Source organism: Rattus norvegicus, chromosome 8 (assembly GCF_036323735.1).
Source record: "Rattus norvegicus strain BN/NHsdMcwi chromosome 8, GRCr8, whole genome shotgun sequence".
Lineage (NCBI taxonomy): Eukaryota > Metazoa > Chordata > Mammalia > Rodentia > Muridae > Rattus > Rattus norvegicus.
The window spans coordinates 128,927,540-128,948,257 of NC_086026.1; the positions used below are offsets into that span (position 1 = coordinate 128,927,540).

Sequence of the window (20,718 nt, forward strand, 5' to 3'; positions counted from 1 at the left end):
TGCCTCCCACTCAGCTGTGCTGTTTCGGGTTTGGGGGTCAGGACTCAGGTGTGCAGTTTATTGGTGATGACCTCGTCTCCAGCGCCAACAGAAAGCAAAGGTCGTGGGAGTGGGAATTGGGTCTTAGGAACATCGTGTGGAGATGTAAAGAGAGGTGAAAACGTCCTGGGAAGAGATTCTGAGGGGAAGCGGTCTCACCCAGCGGCTCCTGCCCCAGGCGTGCGGCAGTCTCCTCACAGACCCTCTGGGCTGTTCTGTCCCTGTGAGCCCCAGCTGACACAGGGTACTGACTCATTACAAGGCAAGTAGCTCAAAGGAAGAAGGCTTTACTTGGGCTCACAGTTTAAGGGTGCAGTCCATCATGGTGAGAAGGGCATGGAGGCTGGAGCATGGAGCAGCAGGGCACACTGTTTACACATGTCAGGAATCAGAGGGAGATGAGAACCGCTGCTCACCAGGCTGTCCTGCCCCTTTATTTTCGTTCATTCTGAGCACTGGTCCACAGTCAATGACTCCTTCCTTCTCCATCACACCTTTCTGAAAACCTCACAGTCACACAGAGAGGTGTATCTCTTAGGTGCTCTACAAGGCCTTTGCTCCAGGCTGAGGTCACCTTGAGTTCTCCTGCTATGACCTTCATGCCAAGGTCACCTTGAGCTGTCCTGCTGTGACCTTCACATTGAGGTCACCTTGAGTTCTCCTGCTTCAACCTTCATGTTGAGGTCACCTTGAGTTCCTCTATGTGACTTCATAAATCCGAACACATGCGTGACCTGCCCTTGAATCATTCTAGGCTTTGAATGATGGGGGCTTGACTGACTCTCAAGCCTTCATCTTCAGCTTCTTGATGATTGTGCTTTTGTTTTTTTGTTTTTGTTTTTTTTTTTTCCTATTCACCATTGTTTTAGTTTCTGTCTCTTGCTGTATTACATTTGACCAAAGCAACTTAGAGGTTACAGTCTATGGTTAAGGCAGGGCAAGAAAGCAAACAGAAGCTGTGGAGGATGCTGCCGGCTGGCTTACTCTCAGGCACGCACTCAGCTAGCTTCCTTAATACAGCTCAGGAATGCCTACCTAGGGAATGGTGCTGCCCACAGTGGCCTGGGGCCTCCCACATTCATTAGCCATTAAGGTAATCCCCACTCATTCTCACGGGCCAATCCCGTCTGGGCAGTCTATCTATGGAGACTCCCTTCTCAAAGGGCTCTAGGCTGTGTGGAATTGACAGCTAACTAGCATATTTTTCAAATTTAATACGGAAACCTGTTCTTTGAACTTTACTCGTCCTTTCTTATTTCCGACAGAATGGTGTTCATACTCGGAGCCCAGCCCTTCCTCTGTAATGACTCTGCTTCATACCCCTACTCTTTCTACAGAACAGTTCACACCCAGCGCCGAGGGCCGTCCCATGCTGCTCTGCAAACATCTTTGAGTGTCTCTGTTGTTTGTGGCTTGCTTTTTAGTGTCTGGAAGCCAACAGGTAGCACTTATGCAATCATGACTGGAAATGCTCTCTCCCTCCTCTCCACTCCAGAACTCCCTTGGACTCTGTAGGTGGCTGATAGCTCTCTCCTCATCAATGTTATGAGTTAGTTTATCTCTATTTCTTTTTTTAAAAGATATTTATTTACAATCTAGTTGTTGTCCCCATCAGTTCTCCCCCCTCCGCCAATTCCTCATTCCTTTCCTCCTCCCTCTTGCCTCCAAGAGGGTATCACCCCCCCAGGTGTGCCCCTTCCCTGGGGCCTCAGTCTCTCAAGGATTAAGTGCATCCTCTCCCACTGAGGCCAGACCTCTGCTACATACGTGCCCTGGGCCTCAGACCAGCCCTTTCATGCCCCTGGTTGGTGGCTCAGTCTCTGGGAGCTCCCTGGGGTCTGTTGAGACTGCTGGTCTTCCTGTGGGGTCATTCTCCCTTTTGGCTTCTTCAATCCTTCCCCTAATCCTTATTTTTATTTCTCTGCTGTTATTTTAAAGTAGTCATGAGAGGGAGGGAAGGACACCAAGTGGTTGCTTCCCTTGTCATCTGGAACCAGGCAACACAGGAACTTGTCAGCCTGTCTGGGCTGTCTGGGTTCCTGGGGACCATGCAGAGGTGGGAGACACTCCAGGTGGGTGCTGTGAAGCCTGCTCAGGGGCCAGAAACAGTGGTGCAGGAAACTCTCCTCCCCCTGACTACGACCTTTTGACTCCCAAAGTCAGAGGGCTTCTGGGAATGGAGGAGTGATTGGCGCTCAGTCCACAGATGATTTCTTTTCATGTTTGTCCCTTTAAGACAGCAAACACCAAGCAGACAGTGCCTTGAAGGACTGCTGGGCCCAGGTTCTGCTAAATATATTGAGTGTCTAAACAGGATGCAGTGAGAAGAATGAATTAATTAGCATTAAGCCACCACGTCTCCAGCTCTGTCTGCAGTGGCTTGTATCTTCCAGCAGTGAGGTCTACCTCGCAGGAAGCGTCTCCTCCCTTCCTCCTCTCAGAGAGATGTGGAAAAACCTCAGAGTATAAAAATAGCCATGGTTGAGTCCCTGGTCAGAGATCTTCGCTGTCTACCTCATCTCTTCTATAGTTTGATTTCTGGGGGATGTGGGAGGAGTCAGTGTGGTCTTTGTGTCAGGCACGCACACACGGCTTTTGGCACAGTGTGGTCTTGGTGGGAAGCAGTCCTACAGAGGTGGGACGCCCTGCCTGGAAGAAGCAATGTCCCAGGTTCTTGGGTTATTAGGACTCAGGCAGCGTGGCATTTAGAACCTCACTGTGCAGGGGGATTAGGGTGGGAGTGGTTCGCCCATGCTTTCTTCTCTACTGGGCTCCTAGAACAATGCCAGGTACCCAAAACATAGTAATGGTTTGTGTGTGTGGTGGGGGTGCATATATGTGTGTGTGCACATGTGTGGTGGGGGTGTGGTGGGAGTATATGTGTGTGTGCCCATGTATGGTAGGGGTGTGGTGGGGATGTATTTGTATATGTGTGTGCACATGCCCATGTGTGTTGAGGGTGCATGTATGTACATGTATGTATGTGTGTGTTGGCCATGTGTGGTGGGGTTGTGGTGGGGGTATATGTGTGTATGTGTGTGTGTGGCCATGTGTGGTGGGGATGCATGTATGTACACATGTGTGTATGTGTGTGTGCCCATGTGTGGTGGGGGTGCATGTATGCACACGTGTGTTCACATGCTTAAGCATGCAGATGAAAGCTATGGGTCACTTCAAGTGTCACACCTCAGGAACCCTCAGCCTTGTTTTCTGAGATAGGACCCTCACTGGGGTTTGAGGCTCACAGAACAAGCTGGGCTAACTAGCCAGTGAGCTCCCGGCATCTGCCTATCTCTGCTTCCCCAACACTGGGGCTGCAGGTATGTGCCATCGCACCTGCTTTTTATGTGGCTACTGGGATCGAACTTGATAACCATCTTCCTATCCCCACTACCCGTTATTGAAGTTTTTTTTATAATAGTGTGACATTATTATTAACTCAGCTGGCTCCTGAGTTCAGACCACTGAGCCTTCCTGCATGACTCAGAAGCAGGGTGTAAGGACCTCATGAACACGCTTGCTTGGGGCTTGTCTGGTTTGGTGTACGACCTCAGGCCCCTTCTCCACCTGGCTTTACCCGGTAGTCTCAGTGTTGAGGCTCCCTTTATTCACTTCCTCAACACAGAGCTGTGAGGTCCTGCTGGGATGGTCTCACTTAAATAGATGGAAGTTACCATCACAAGTGAACTGTTTTCCCCTTGTGGAAGAGTCCAGCAGCACTCACCCAGTATTTTCTGGTTGCTTCTGTGGTTCAGAGACCATTGAGGTCTGGCCAATCAAGTGTGAGGGGCAGGGCCTGTGTCTCTTCCAGGCTGAGCGAGTACCTAGGAGGTGGTACAGCCCCTCCGTCTCCCCTTACCTGCTGGGGTGACTCTAGAAATGTCTGTTGAGATATGTATGACCTCACAGGGTAGATGGAGCCTGATCCTTAGGCCACTGCATGAGGAGATACTATGGCGACCAGCAGGGGACATGGTGTGAGTTCGCTGGATTATGCTTCTGTAACGGTTACTCTCAATGGTTAACTCAATGAGATCTAGAATCAGTGGGCGTCCCTGTGAGGTGATTTGTCTTGATTGGGTTTGCTGAGATGGAAGTCCTGCCCTCCGTGGGTGGCACCATTTCTTTGGCTGAAATCCTGGGCTGTGTAAAAATGAGAAAATAAATGGAGCAAAAGCATCTTTTGCCACTTGACTGTGGGTGGAATGTGACCAGATGCCTCAAGGCTCCGCTGTCATGCTTTCCCCTCAGGATGCACTTCCCTCAGACTGGGAGCCAAAAGCAAACCTTCCTTCTGTTGTCTTTGCCGGGGCCATTTTACCCCAGCAATGAGAAGAGTAACCAAGGAACCCTGGAGACCTGGGGCTTGTTTCCTTTCTATTGCCATAGCCCAGTGTTGCTCTGTGTGGTGTGGTTGGTGAGAGCCAAGAGGCAGCTGAGAATTTTATTATGCTGCAGCCCTTGACTTTGCAGATGAAGAGGGTCATTCCTCAAGTTCAGAGGAGGCCCAGGGAGCTAGGGGTATGGTCTAGTCTGACCCTGTTCCGGCTGCCAGGACTCCCCAACATTAGCCATCTTCCCTCTTATGCACAGAAAGACACCCTGTGGGAAGGTCTCCAGACAAGAGCCAGAGCCCGTGGTTTATGTGTCTGGCATGTTTACAGAGCGGATTTTTAAATGACCGTTAATTTCATAGGACTGTGGTATTAAAATTGAGTCTTGGAGACATGGATGAGAGAGCCACAGCCTTTAAAATCCCTCTCTTAATACACTCTAGCCGGAATCAAGCCAGCATGCGGTCTGGTCCAGGCATGGGTTAGATTGAGGAAATTGTTTCCACTAAATGCTACTGGCCATTGATTGTCAGTGATTGTTGGACTGACATCATGTGCTTATACCTTTAGAGGGCTAATGGGCCTAGGACAGAGGAAGGCCAAAAGCCAGAGGTATGGTGATATGTCTGTCTCTGTCCATCCATCTATCCACCCACACCCATTCATCCACCCACCCACCCACTCACCCATTCACTTAACCACTCATCCATCCACCCATCCATCCATCCATCCATCCATCCATCTATCCATCCATCCATTCATCCATCCATCTATCCACCCACCCACCCACTCACCCATTCACTTAACCACTCATCCATCCATCCATCCATCCATCCATCCATCCATCCACCCATCCATCCATCCACTCATCCATCCATCCACCTATCCATCCATCTACTCACCCACCCATCCATCCACCCATCCATCCAACCATCCATCATCCATCCATCCACCCATCCATCCATCCACCCATCCATCATCCATCCATCCACCCACCAACCACCCATTCATCCACCTATACATCCACCCATTCATCTACCCATATATCCATCCATCCATTAATCCACTCATCCACCCATCCAGCCATCCAGCCATCCATCCATCCATCCATGCATGCATCTATCCATCCACCCATCCACCCACCCACCCACCCATCCACCCATCCAGCCATCCACACACCCACCCATCTATTATGAATGACTTCTAAGCTCAGGCTCCAGGAGCCTACCTGCTTCTCACCAGCAGCTGTGGGCTGTCAGCCCCCTCCTCCTGAGTTAAAGAAAGGAAATGTAATTTGAATAAGAAATCTCCCCCATATGTTTGGTCCCCAATTATTGGTGGTCTTTGGGATAGTTGTGGAACCTTTAAGAAGTGGAGCCTCTCTGGAGGAAACAGGCCACTAGGGGTGGGCTTTAAGGTCTTATAACGCAGGCCTACTTTCTGCTCAGTCTGCTTCCTGTCTGTGGATACAGTGTGACCAGCCACCTCTCACTTCTGTCACCATGCCTTTCCTTGTATTCCCTTGAACTGTAAGCCAAAATAAACCCTGCCAGTGTGATGTTGCTTCTTGTGAGATCATGGCAATGAAAACAGTACCTGATGTAGAAGCTTTGGATGTAAAAGTACCTCTGTGAGCTTGAGTGCCAATCCCCAGCTGATGGCACTTTTTTGATAGGCTGTAATATCTTGAGGATGGGGCTCAGCCAGAGGAAGAGGGTCACAAGGGACAGACTGTGGACTTTGCTAACCTGGCCCACTTCTTTGCCTGTGTCTGCTTCCTGGTCAATGGGGAATGAGCTAGGAGCTGCCAAACATGCCTGCCACCATGGACTTCCAGCCACCCTGCCTTTCCTGCCATGATGGTCCTTATCCCTTCAGACTGTGAACCCAAATAAAGGGTTCTTACTTCTTGTGAAGTATTTACTTAGCAACAATTTGAAAACCAGTAACAGAGGAGAAGTACTCACACCTGGGAACCCGTTGCATTGCCTAGAATAGAATCAGCTTAGCATGCAGGCATACATATGTGTGTGTGTGTGTGTGTGTGTGTGTGTGTGTGTGTGTGTGTGTGTGTGCATGTCAGTACGCATGAGGAGGTCATCAGACAACATGTGAGAGTTGTTTTTCTCATTCCATCATGTGGGCCCCAGGGATTGAACTCCAGTCCTCAGCTAGCAACAAGCATCTTCACTTATACAAAGCCATCTTGCCAGCCCCTGGATCGCCATTTTCTAAGGTAGAAAGAACACAGCACTTTAATAAAGGAGTTAGTGCCTTTCCCCTCAGCTATTCCTTTCTATTTGAAACAAATGAAAATTTTATGATGCAGGATGAAATTTTCAAAAAGTTTCTATTGTTAAAAGTAAACCTCCTTTGTTCTCCCTGCCCATTGTTTGGGAAGCTACAGTTGGTTTGATGAATTAATCAATACCCCAGGTTGCATCTGCTTTTGGAACTGGGGGCTTGTCTGCACCCAGTTGGAACATGGATACCTTGTAGTTTCTGGTGTAACTATGTATCTTTCTGCCCACACTTCCTTCCTGACTGTAATTGTCCTTGAGATTCTGTGTCAACTATGGCATTAACATCTCTGGTTAAGGAGACTGTGACTTCTGGACAGGGCTGCTGCAAGGTTAGCCAGCCAGCCAGACACCTGCTATGAAAGATCAGTGTGTGGGCAGGGGAAGTGGCTCAGTCAGTAAAGAGCTTGCCATGTAATCATGAGGACCTGAGTTTGATTCCCAGAACCCACATTAAAAACAGTGAGGCATGTGGGGATGTGGTGGTAGGAGGGTCTCTGGGGCTCACTGGCCAGACAGCATAACTCAGTGACTGAGTTCTAGGTCAGTGACAGACCCTGTCTCAATAAATGGGGAACAGGATGGACAGCTCTTGGGAAACACCTGCAGTTGACCCTTTGGCTTCCATACACACATGGGCATGTATAGCCAAACCCACATATTTGTTCACACAGACACACAAACACATATATGCACACATAAGCACACACATGTGCATATGCACACAAAATACATACATGTGCATGTGCACACACAAACACATACATGTGTACGCATAGAATGCTAACTCTGAGGGCAGAGTCAGTGCTTTCTGTGGTGGGTGAGAGGCCTGATCCTGAGAGTTTCCATACAAGGGAGAAAGCCCAGCAAGCTGCGACACCTGTGGAGAACTCAGGGCCCTGTAGGAGGCAGGAGACCTCAGGGAGTGGAAGTGGGGGTGTGGAGTGGAGAGAGTCTCACAGCCAGAAGGGCCTCAGGAGATTTGGGCTCTCAGATCTCCTCTTTATTGCTGGCATTCCATTAATAATGGAAAGGCCAAACGTATTACAGCAAAGCTGTTGGGTATTCGTTCATCCGCTTCAGAGCCCTGGTTGGAATGTCAGGAGTCTCCTGGGGAAGTGGGGAGTGAGCCACAGGACGGGAGGAGAATGGGATTAGGAAATGGGTAAAGGCCTTTGCCCTTGAGGAAGATTCCAGAGGCTGTGGGAGTCCTGCTTGCAAACTATAGCAAATGAGAGAGTCCCCACCCTTTCCAGAGCCCAGCTTAGGAGAGGGCTAAGGCAGACATACCGAAGCAGAGGGCCCTTTCAGGGGAGCCTCAGAAATTTCCTGGCAGATTGAGACACCAGTCGGGCAGCAGAGAGCATCCTGGTTAAGTGATGAAGACAGGAAGGCCGATGTTTGTCTCCAACAGCAAATCAGGACTGGCAGCTGGGCAGGAGGGAAGATCCTTTGTGGTAATTCTCCCTTTGCCGTTCTAATGGTGGCTGATAGAGGAAGCTGAGAACCCCACTTTCTCCCAGCACCCCCGGGGAGGCATCATTCGTGTTTGTTCATAAATTGGAGAAACTGAAGCTCCGAAACAGCCAGGTTCTCACAGTTGAGAGGCGGATTCAAACCTAGCCAGAGTCTCCCCGGAAGGAGGATGGTGATCACCGCCTTGGGTGTGGAGAGCAGCAATGCCCAGGACCCTGGAGCAGGAGTGAAAGGAGAACCATCCTGGAAACCCAGAGCCGGACTGGCTAGTGCCCGCTGTGTGCTCAGGGATCGGGGAGTTCCGGGGTTTGCAGCCACACATGGTGGATGACACCGTAGCCCTTGACTGTGCATGTTGTCCACATATCAAGTGATTCAAGGCCAAAAAAGCAAATGCACTCTAGAAAATGCACAGAGTTTCAAGGATCAGATGTGAATATGGACTGCAGAATATCCTGATGGTTTTTGTATTGATTGCACCTTGAAACGTCCTTAAGTAACATTTTAAATAAAGTACCTTACGATAGTAACGCCACCTTTGTGTAACATGGACACCCAGGTGCTTTAAATGGTTCTAAATGTAGAGCTTTTCCGATACTCTGATTAGCCAGTGTGGCCCTAGATGCCCGATTAAGCAATAAAAGACTTGTAAAAACAAAGAGGAAGCTTTCTCTCTCATTAGGGTAGAGCGAGTCCTTTTTAAAACCGACATTTATTTTTATTTAATGTGTTTTGTTGGAGCGAGTCCACCTTAAAAATTATATTTCTTCTCATTTAGTGTGTTTTGTGTTGTGTGTGTGTGTGTGTGTGTGTGTGTGTGTGTGTGTGTGTATCTGTGTGTACTCACCTGTGCTGCATTAAACATCTGGAGACCAAAGGACAGCTCACTGGATTGATTCCTTCTGTTGTGTGGGTTCTGGAATCAAATTTGGGTGGTCGAGCTTGACAGCAAGCGCCTTTACCCACTGAGCCTTCTCATGCCTGCCTTTTCTTTTAGAACATGCTCTCCTGTCCCCTACTGGCTTTGAATCTGCTCTCTAGCCGAGGAGGATGGGTGACTTTGAGTTTCTGATCCTTCCGGTTGCTAGGATTACAGGTGCATAACAAACACCACACCCAGTTTGTGCAGTGAGGAGGTGGGGTGGAAGGGTGAAAACCAGGGCTCAGTACATACGAGGCAAGCACTGTAGCAAATGAGCCCCAGTCCCAGCCTCAGTCCTAGAGCACTCAGTCCCTCCTTATATGCCAAGATGAGTCACACCTATGAGTCTAGTCTAATCGTCGGGTCATCTGTGAGGCGAGAGAGGCCTTGACTGACATGTTCTAAGGGGAAAATGTGCCGTGTGCACATCACATTCACAAGGGAGCTGCATGCAACACCGGACAGAAGGAGACCTTCCGTGTTCCTCTGATGTCAGCAGCGGAACTAACGCATTATGACCTTTGAACTGACAGCGTGGCTCTTTTCCTTGTTGAGCCTGGATTAGAACCCAGGGCCATTTGCACACTAGGTAAGTGCCCTGACACTAAGCCACACCCCCACATAACTTTTGACTGACCTCATTTGTAGTTCATGCCACATCTCAGACACACATCTTCCTCTGGAGTGTCTGTGGGTTCAGAGGAGTGTCCTTACGTACATGAAAAGGAGCCCCGAGTGTTGAAGAGAGGCGTCTCAGCAGTGCCGTGCCCTGTCCCATGTGCGGTGACATTTGGGAGATCCTGCAGCCATTAGGAGTGCTTTCCTAACAGTTTGTTCTGGGTCTGAGTCCTCGGCTTTGTTTACTTTCTCATTGCAAATGTCAGCAGCTCAGCTGTTGAGCCCTGATAAAGCTTCAGTGGCTCTCATTCTAGACGTGACCTTTAGCACCCAGCCTTCTGGCCGCCTTTTCTTTGGCATAGCGTGTGCACTGAACTGGCTTCCAAGGGGCAGCAGAGAGAAGCTTCCCTAGAGCCATTTGTAAATGCAGCTTTCTTCAGCTGCAGTAACTCAGGTTCCTCTTCTGCTCTTTCGGGCAGCAGTTACCTTGAAGTCTGCCTTATTCCTGTGGGTGTCTAGTTCCCAGATGTGGGCCACAGACATGGGGCCAGCAGCTGCCTCCCTGTGCACCTGAGGTCAGAGCTCAGTTATTATCGGCCTGCTTGCCTGCCTGCTTTCCTCCCTCCCTCCTTTCCTCTCTCCCTCTTCCCTTCCCTCTCTCCTTTCCTCCCTTCCTTCCCTCCTTCCCTTCTTTTTTCCCTTCTCTCTCTCTCTCTCTCTCTCTCTCTCTCTCTCTCTCTCTCTCTCTATGCACACACAGATACATATTAGGGTCTACCATTCTTATAATTCCAGGCTTCAGTCCATTGTTGAGGGGAAGTCAAGGCAGGAACTTGAAGCGGTTGTTCACATCACAGCTCAGTAAGCAGCAAACGCCAATGTTCAGTTAACCTCCATCACAGTCTAGGCCCTAGCCCAGGAATGGTGCTACCCACTTTTAGGGTGGTCCTCTATGATCAATGCAACTGAAGCAGCCCCCCCCCCCAGACATGCCCCCAGGCCGGCCATAATCTAGACAGTCCCTCACCAAGACTCTCCTCACAGGTTAATCTAGATCATGTCACGTTGACAGTTGGAATCCACCATCAATGGAATCACCATTGGCCAGGTCATGGAAAGACTGGGACATGAGGCAGACCAGGCTGTAAATCACAGTCAGTCAGGTGTCAGCAAAACAGCTGAGTGTGCAGAATAAAATCCCCCTCAGTGAGGCGGGGCGGGGGCGGGGGCGGGGCGGGAGTGGGAGATCTGTTGCTTCAAGGAAAACTAAAACCAGTTAGAGAAAGGGTTGTGTAGGACTCAGCAGAGGGTGCTGGAGGCTGCACTGAGATATAAATCCTTCCTGGAATTCTTTTGGAAATGAGCATTCCCCACCTCCCAAGCCCCCCAGGTCTAGAACTCAAGAAAAGTCAGGTAAAGAGAGTAGAAGCATTACAAACTTTCTGAGTGAAGTACTGCTTGCCGGCGAGCACAGAGATGTTGCTGGTTTGAAAGAACTCATCACCTCTGCGTCAGCAAAGCCCAGATAGAGACATAGGCAGTGTGGGGTTGAAGGTGAAGGTCGGTGTTCCTGGAGACAGCAGTTACTATGGTCAAAACTCAAACTTGGCGATGCCTCAGCTGCTGGTGAGTGTCGGGGTGTGAAGAGAATAAATATTAGAGAAGTTTACAGACAAAATTCACTCCATGCAACTCTCACGACTGATGTTCTGACACAAAACATTGAGGAGGACCAAATCCTTAAAGGGGCTGCAGCAGTGCCGGACGGAGTCTGTAGCACTGTTAGTTTTTGCGAAGAGATTTGAACACTGCACCGTTCTGATGCCATCAGAAAGTGTGTACGAGTCAACTGGTTCCAGGAATCAAATGCTGCTATGAGGCCTCGTTCTTTTCATCCCCGGTAATTGAATATGTCCTTTGGTTGAATGCACTTTTAGATATGATAATTAGTGAGGGGCAGGGAGCTGGTTACCGGTGCTGGAAACGCAGCTCAGTTGATAAAGCCTTCCTTAGCGTGCCCTGAGTCCTGGGTCTGAGCCTCAGCACTGCATCAGTGAGCTGTGGTGGGTCTTGCCTGGAATATCGATGTTCAGTAACTGGAGGCAGGAGGATGAGAAGTTCAAGGTCTATCCTGGGCTAAAGAACCTGTGAATGGAGAGGAGGAAGGGAGGGGAAAAAATGAAGGGATCAATTTTTTTTCCAAATTCCTGGGAATTCTGATCTCTTTCTGATCCCGAAGGGTTAGTATCTGGGCAGTAGGGTTGGTAGAGGCTAGTGGGGGAGGGGCACTCCTGAAGGCTGACCGTATGGCCTACCTAAATTTGTACTTATAACCTGGTGGCCCCAAGTAACAGATGGTGGGGAGGGCTGCGAGCTCCTAACTGACGATCCCTACTTGGTATGTTCCTATTGGCCCCTGCTGTGTGTGCAGTCAGGTGCCACGGTGAGCTGAGACTCTAGAAGACAGCATGGGACCAGCAGACCGCCCATATCTGGTCTCCACACCCGGGGCCCACAGCCTCCCTTCTTCCTCCCACCATGACTCTCCTCAGGCCCCAAGCCCATCTCACACACCTTCCTGATTTCTAGTTGATTGTTTTCACTAAGGAGACAAGCCTGAGCTAAGTTCAGGGTGTCAGCCCTGAGGCCCCTCTGCTGCTGCGCCCTGGCTGAGCTTGGCATTCACCGGGTGGGTCTCACTATGACCACAGCACAAACGCTGAACACAGAGAAGAAGTCACCCCGCTTGGCCCTTCCTGGCAACTAAGCGCAGGCCTGCATGGCCTCGACTGCCAACCTCCAGCCGTGGGAACTTCTTAGTGCTTCTTTCTGGCCACTTGGATGTCATGGTTGGAAGGACCTGTGAGAGATCAGACGTGATGTTTCCTGCCTTTCTGAAGACAAGGGCCTCAGTGTCCTAGTCAGAGATGACGGTCAGAGAAGCCATCGTGATGCTCATCCTCCTTCAGGGCCAAAGGCTAACGTGTCAAGAGAACCTTGACGTTTGCTCTGCCAATTCACATCGCCTCTTCTTTGTTGGCTTTGACCGTGAAGAGCATAAAAGGCAGTCTGGCTTAAGGGATCCATAAACAGTTTGCCCAAAGGTCATTACAGACTAGTCCTGTCTTTGTTCTCACCTATTCTTTGTCTGGTGTTTGCTTGGCGTGGTGGACCGTGATGGGCCATGATTGTACTCCAGCTCACCGTCTGGATGGTTCCTTTTGTGGTTGGGGCTATTCAAAGTCAGGCGCATGAGTCTGGCTGCCTCCCACTGGACAGAGTTCTGACTGCAGCTTTCCGGGACCCAGATGACTCAAGAATATATGGGGACAGGTTGCTTGTGGACAAGAGTAAGGTGTTGCTTCTCACAGAGAAGTCACCTCATTTTCCTGTAAGCTGGGGCAGCTGGTACTTTGTCTTCACTAAGACCGTATGCCTTCTGTCATGTTAAGTCTGGTCCTTCCCTGTCTCCCATCCCCTACTGCTTTGATGAGGAACAGGTATGAACAATCCCAAGATGTCTTCTCTAGGCCAGCTCTCCAGACTCTCTGAGTTGGGTCCATCCAGTCAGGGGAAGGACACAGTGCTGTCCTGTACCTGTGGCTGTGGCTGTCTCTGTGACCAGGGTCACACGGTGTCCTGTCATCAGCAGAACTGGAATTGGTCCAGTGACATAAAAAGTGGCCTTTCTTTCTTTTTGCCCTTCATGTACGAGCCAATGAAAGAAAGAGAGCCTGTGGAGTTGGGAAAGCCCCGTTGATGGCTGGGGCTCTGGGAGAGCCAGAGAAATAAGAAAATGCAAGCTCAGCCTGGTGTCACTGGCCTGTCACCCCCAGCTACCTGGGAGCTGAGGCGGGAGGAGCCTGGAGGGGCTACACATCTCACAGCTGACCTGGGTAACAGCAAGACCCTGTCTCAGAATGAAAAAGTAAACACACTGATAAAGGGGCCGGGAGAATAAAACAGATACATCTCAGAGCTTCTGGACCTGCTGAGCAGGCACGGGGCCCAGGGGGAGAAAAGGGGATGGAGGGAAAAAGGAAGAAAGGAAAAATGAAAGTAATTACCAATAGACAAGAGTACTAAATAGTGGCCACCTTCAACCTTTAACTATTCCAAAAGCAACGTTTGTTTAGTGGCACTCCCAGGGCCTTCCGTTGCTCTGAATCAGGTGGGGGAGGGAAGGCTGGCTTCGTTTTATACCACGGGACGGGGTTTGTGCTTTTGGGGAGCAAAACATGACTTTACCCCTGAAGTGGATTAAGTCACAGGCAGAGCTGCGAAGGCAAGAGACTGGAAGAATTAAGGAGCAAGAAGAACGCTGCCGCTTCCAGCCGGCTGTAGCGAAGCTGAAGTCTCAGTGCCAGGCGAAAGCAGGAAGCTGGTGCCACCCATGAATAGGAGAGGGAAACACCTGTGTGGCCAGCACCCAGGCTGAGAGAAGCCCCTCTCGGATGATTCTGCCACCGCTGACCTTCGGGGACACAGTTCATTCTGTTCATCTTTGCGCCTAGAGATGGAATTTCACAGTGGAGCCTCTTTGGAATCTGTTTCCTTCCCTTTCTCATTAAAAAAAAAAAAAACTTTACTTTTAATCATGTGTGTCTGTGTATGTACACGTGAATGCAGTGCCCTCAGAGGCCAGAAGAGGGCGACGGAGTTGTAGGGGGTTGTGAGCCACCAGGAGTGGGTGATGGAAACTGAACTCCAGACCTCTGCAAAATACTAAGTGCCCTTACCCACTGAGCTTCTCTCCAGCCTGGGATCCAGCATGTTTTGTTTCTGAGCTTGGTCCACATGCTGCATGTAGTGTGCACCATGCATTATATAGTGGTCAATGGATATCTGATCCATTTTTCCCAAGAGTTAGGGAGGTAGCTAGCCTGTGTGTGTGTGTGTGTGTGTGTGTGTGTGTGTGTGTGTGTGTGTGTGTGTGTGTGTGTTAATTCTTCTTCTGATGTCTCGTGGTGGTCTTGTTGATATATTTCTTCTGTGTGCAGATCCCCCAGGGCTCCTGGGTGTGAGTGAGAGTAGATGCCACCAAATTGCATGCTCCTGCACTGTGGCCTGCGCGTGAGATTACCAGCTCTCTATGCCCTCACTAAAGTGTGCTTTTTTTGCACTGGCTGCTGTGGTGGTCAGCAGCTGCTCACGTAGAGGATGAAGATGCTGGGGCTTGGGAAGGTGCTAATATCCCTCCTCTTGCCAGTGATGAACGGTAGCATCCCAGAGGCGTCCTGTAGAGTCTGCGCATCAGAGCCATTGCCACAGGGGGTGCCTCCCTGTCTGGGTGCTGACCACACTGGCTGGCCCTGGCAGTGTCCTGATACTGGTACCCCATCCACTTCCGTGGGTCTTCCTGCTGGGTACTGTAGAAGCATCCTAGGTATCTACCATTACGATCAGTCGTGTATGTTCCCATGTTCACACATGTGTATGCAGGTGGATATGCATTTGTGTGCAGAGGCCAGAGGTCACTGTCAGGAATTTTTTTTTTCTCTATAGATCTCCACCTTTTCCTCTGAGATACGGGCTCTCACGGAACCTGGAACTTACCACCTGAGCTAGGCTAGTTGGCCGGCAACCCTCAAGGACCCACCTCTCTCTACCTATAGGTGTGCCCTATCATACCTGATTTCTGAAGTGACTGCTAGAGCTCTAGACGCGGGTGGGTCCTCATACCTGGGCAGAAGTCACTTTAATCAGCACTGATTGTCATTTGGAAAATGTCATTTTCAGACCCTAGAAAACTTCAAGCTGCCCCCAGATCTCATTCTGACTTCATATTTAAGATTTCAGATTCCGTCTAATGAGTCTTAGAGTCAGCTCTTGGTTCTTCTGCCTTCTTCAGCCAGTGTCTGATGGGAGAGGCTAAACATCCCATCCTGAACAGGATAAAGCCTGTCGGCCCATAGCAGAGCCTTCCAGCAGGCAGGCAGCCAGAGGGGTGCTACCCTGAGGCTCTTGGGAACGGTGCGTATGAGCCTTTTGCAGCTATGTGGAAAACCAGGCAAAGGGTGAAGATGGGAACAAGAGACTGGAGAGAGGGCTCAGCAGCGACTAAGGAGGGATGGCTCAGCAGGGACTAAGGGCAAGTATTGCTCTTCCACAGGACCCAGGTTCAGAACCAGCACCCACACTGAGCAAACTACAACTACCTGTAACTCCAGCTCCAGGGATGGGGAGTGATTGTGAAAGATATCTAATGTCAACTTCTGGCCTACACACACACACACACACACACACACACACACACACACACACACACGTATACGCACACTCACACAGAAGAAAATTATAATTCCTAAAGAGATCATTTCCTTGTGTGTGTGTGTGTGTGCGTGTGTGTGTGTGTGTGTGTGTGTGTGCGTGTGTGTGTGTGTGTGTGTGTGTGTGTGTAATGTTGAGATGAATGGTAAAGAAATAAGATGAAGTGAAGCAGAGAGAGCTGCCAAGGTTCTCGTGAGGAAATGAGTGCAAACTCTGGTCAGGATGTATAGTATGAAAGAAGAGTAACTAAAAAGAAAAAATAGGACCTGTGCTAGAAGTAGGGTTAAGGTGTGTGTGACCTCTGTGCATGAGTAGTTTGTGTGTGCAAAAAGTGTATGTGTGTGTGAGACCTCTGTGTGATTAGTGTGTGTGTGCATGGAATGTGTGTGTGTGACTGCATGAGTAATGTGTGCGTAGAGTGTGTGTGTGTAGCAGTAAATATTAAACAAATGGTTAATGTTTCCAGACACCATGCCACGCTACCTCCTGCTACTCTCTGTCCCCGCAGTCTCTGCACCTCCATGACTAGCCCCATCAGTGGCCATCCATCTGGTTCCCATGGTGGGTCGCTGCCACACCAGTCCCATCCAGAGACCTCCTATCTCTCAGCCCTCTTGCTGTGGACTCTGCTCACATTCCCAGCAACCCGGTAAAATCAAAACTTTAGAGGCTTATAATTTATCAATCAGATTTATATCAATAAACTCTCACTCCACACAATAAACTCAGAGCCAATTGCTATTGATATAAACTGCCCACCTAGATAAGACAAATCGTCCTATAATTATCCATCCCTTATAAGATTTTCACAACTACCTATGGCTATTTAAAGCCACAGGGGGGTGGGTCATCCTTCTCCTCCTCCATCTTCTCTTCATCCCCCTTCTATCTCTCTGGACTCTCCAAAACTCTGCCCCACCTTTCTTTTGAACTGCCCAATCACAGGCCTTGCCTTACCTTGTGCCTGCCCTCACCTGCATATAGACATCAATCCACGTCTGTGTATGAAGTATGTGTGTATAACTTCTGTGTATAAGTAGTGTATGTACATGAAGTGTGTGACCTCTGTGTGATGATTAGTGTGTGTGCATGAAGAGTGTGTGTGACCTCTGCCCATGAGTAGTATGGGGGCATGAAGAATTATGTGTGTGTACACAAGTGTATCTTCTTTCTATCACCTGATCCTATTTTTATTAACCCCTCTCCTTTGTAAGATGAACAGGGTACTAAAGAAATAAAAATAGTACACTCTGTATCATTTGTGTGTGTACGTGTGTCTGTGTGCAGGTGCACATGGTGGACATGCTTGTGGAAGCCAGAGGACAGCCTCAGTTACCATTCCATAGGCACTGTCCCCTCATTTTCCTGAGACTGGATCTCTCGCTGGCCTGAAACTCATCAAATAGGCTGGGCCAGCCAGCCAGCAAATCCTGGGGATCTGCTGTCTCTGCCCGTCACCCCTCAGTGTTGGGGTTACAAGTCCAGATCATCGCATTCAGCTTTAAGCGAATGTCACCTCTGGGGATCAAATTCAGGCCCTCTGGCTGGCAAGGCAAGCACTTTACTGACAGCCACCTCCCTGGCCTTATCATGTGTATTTTATAATAGATACATAATGAAATCATGTGCCTAAATAAATCCTTCCTATTTAACAAAAGCAGTAGGTAGGGGCTGGAGAGGTGGCCCAGCGGCTAAGAACGCTGCTGCTCTTGCAGAGAGGAGCCTATTTTGGTTCCTAGAACCCATAGTAGGCAGCTCACCACCTCTGAGTCCACTTTAGGGGATCTGGCGCCCTCTTCTGGCCTCTCACACCACTGCACTCATGTGCATGTGCCACTCCCCATGTAAAAATAAACCTTTGAAATAGATTGATGGGTGTGTTTTCAATAAAAATGTATGCTAAAGTATACATCGTATATGCATGTGTATTTCGTTTAACCCATTGAGTCCAGTCAATGCTGCCCATATGCATATGGTTGTGGGGTCATCCATTAAGGCATGGGTAATCTGCCAGTGGCCACTACTTAAAGAAAAGTGACTTCCTGTCTGTGGCAGCCATCAACTGCCAGCAGCAGCAGCCTTGCTGCAGTCTCTCTGCTGGAAGTTGTTAGGAGATGCCTTTGTTTTTATTTCATGTGCACAGGTGTTCTGCTTGCATATGTGTGTGCACCATGAACACGCCTGGTGCCCAAGATTGTGAAGGGGCCTTGGAACTGGAGTTATAGACACGATGACGTCATGTGGGACCAAAGCTGGGTTCTCTGCACGTGCAGCAAGTGCTTAGAAGCACCAGGCCCTCTCTCCAGCTCTCTGGAATACTGAACCAGTTTGACCTTGGTAACAGTAGTTGCTATCGGCTCATGTGTGCAGTGGCCATGAGGTTCCCAGGGGAGAGCAGTTCACTCCACCCCATGCTGGTGTTTTATACATTGTCCTCTATAGCATTCCATGGAGCAGGACTCCATCTCAATGGCTGTGGTGGTGTTATACGGCACTGAAGTAACCCATCACGGCCTACCTGCCAGACAGTGTGTTCCATCACTCCGTGAAGTATGTGTGTATCTTCATCTATTTGGCCATCCCTCGCTGGGGACTGGATTCTTCTTTTTATACAATACTGCAACAAACACCCTCGCATGCCATGAAGACCCACCACCCTTTACAATATTTTCTGTTTAAAATCCATGCCTAAGTTAGAACAGCCAACATCAATGCGTGAGGGAAAGCCTTCCAGAGCTACGGTGGTCCCACCCAGGTGGTTTGCCGAGGGTCCTGGCAGCCGCCCAGTCCTTTGCGTTCAAGGGAGCAACTCACATTTGGTCCATCAGAAATGCAAACATGATCTACGTGGGTAGAGTCTGAGGGAACACACCCTGGTCACGTTCTTTATAGCAATGCTGTCCGCCCAGTTTGATCTGTTTATTATTGATTAAGCAAATAGATAGCACCGAGTCCCGTGTAAACCATAATGGGGTTAGCGGCCTATGTGGACTTAGTGCCTCCTCATGCATTTGGGATGGGAAACGGGTATTAAGCGCAGGTCAGAATAACAACCCCAGGGCCTTACCACCAGAATTTCCTTCCTTCTGATAGTGCGTAAGGCACAGGCGGCAGGAAGTACTCACTGACCTTCCCAGAAGCCCGAAGCTCCCAAGTCCTTGTGCTGAAACAGACTTGCTGTGGGGCAGCCCTGCCAAACCCTTAGTCTTTTTTTTGGTTCTTTTTTTTTTTTTTTTTTCCGGAGCTGGGGACCGAACCCAGGGCCTTGCGCTTCCTAGGCAAGCGCTCTACCACTGAGCTAAATCCCCAACCCCCAAACCCTTAGTCTTACGGATAGCATTTTGCTTGCTCTGATGAACCCCTCTCTGCTTTCTCAGGCTGGAATTCCAGGTGGATTCCCAGGCCCACTGGCACTTAGGGGGGTTCTGGGGATCTGAATTTGGGTCCTCATATTTACCCAGCTAACACTTTCTCATCTGAGCTATCTCCCCAGACCACCCACCTCACATCTGTCTGTCTATCATCTATCTATGTATGTATCTATGTATCTATCATCTATCTGTGTGTCTATCAATCTACTATCTTTCTATTATCATCTATCTATCTATCTATCTATCTATCTATCTATCTATCTATCTATCTATCTATCTATTTTTGAGACAGGATCTTCCCTTCCTAGAGCTTTCTGATTTGACTGGGCCATCTGGCCAGAAGTCCCGAGGACCCACCTGTCTCTGCACCTCCCCACCCCCACACCACTACTAAGACTACAGACTTTTGCCGCCACACATATGTGGCTGCCAACAATTGGAATTCTGGTCTTCATGCTTGTGTGGCAAACTCTTTTTTTTTTTCTTTTTTTTCGGAGCTGGGGACCGAACCCAGGGCCTTGCGCTTACTAGGCAAGCGCTTTACCACTGAGCTAAATCCCCAACCCCGGCAAACTCTTTATAGACCAAGCCATCTCCTGACTACCTGGTCTGTTTTTCCTAAGTCTGGCCCTTCTGTTTGACCACATAAAGTTTTTTTTATTTTTATTAATCATCCATTTCTTTACATCTCAAATGATATCCCACTTCCCAGTTACCCCTCCAGAACCCCCATGGCAGTGTCATCCAATGGGGAAAAGCAAACAGGAGACATCTCACTGCTGTTTGACACAGCTGTCCTTGGGGGTGACAGGGACAAATGTACCCTCACTTTGGGACAGCTCTGAGCTGGTGACAGCTGACCTAGGGTAGGTTGGGGATTAAAACCGTGTGTGGTAGCACGTATGCCAGATGTTCAACTTTTGTTGGCTTCGTTCCACCTGTGTTCCCTGCCGCATCTCGAAGATCACTGTCCCATGGCCGCCGGAACAACCCCCTAGAATTACCATTTAATGAATGTTTCTGCTGATTCTTCATCATCAAAAAGCTGTTCGATGTCCGGGCAGTATAGGGCCGGGTGGGATTTCTTTTATTAGCAATAAAACGAGGTCCCCTGGAGCTGTTTTAAGTCAATCCTCATTAGACAGTGAGCGCGGGGAGGGGCAGAGTGTTCGGCAGCTGTCTGCCTCGCTGGGCTGTTTGCCTGCGCCTGTGTAGATGCTAACGCTTAGTGGACGTCTGGCCTGGATGGTTTCTGGTAGGTGCAGAAGGTGCGTGGCTACGGTGTCCTTCCCAGTGTCCATGTGGTGTGAGGGATCATGGCAACTTGGGGCGCAAAGCAGAGTCCACCTGACTTCCTTAAAGTTCATCAGGCTGAATGAATGAGCTCC

General features: G+C 49.4%; 1 protein-coding gene and 1 long non-coding RNA gene across 11 annotated transcripts in view; both read left to right on the forward strand.

Annotated features, from left to right (window-relative positions):
- Myrip (myosin VIIA and Rab interacting protein) overlaps nt 1–20,718 on the forward strand; it is a 167,050-nt gene that overhangs the window by 32,169 nt on the left and 114,163 nt on the right.
- On the forward strand, nt 9,918–19,712 carry LOC108351802 (uncharacterized). Its single transcript, XR_001839581.3, has 2 exons — nt 9,918–11,589; nt 12,121–19,712. It is a non-coding gene; the product is annotated as an uncharacterized LOC108351802 (long non-coding RNA).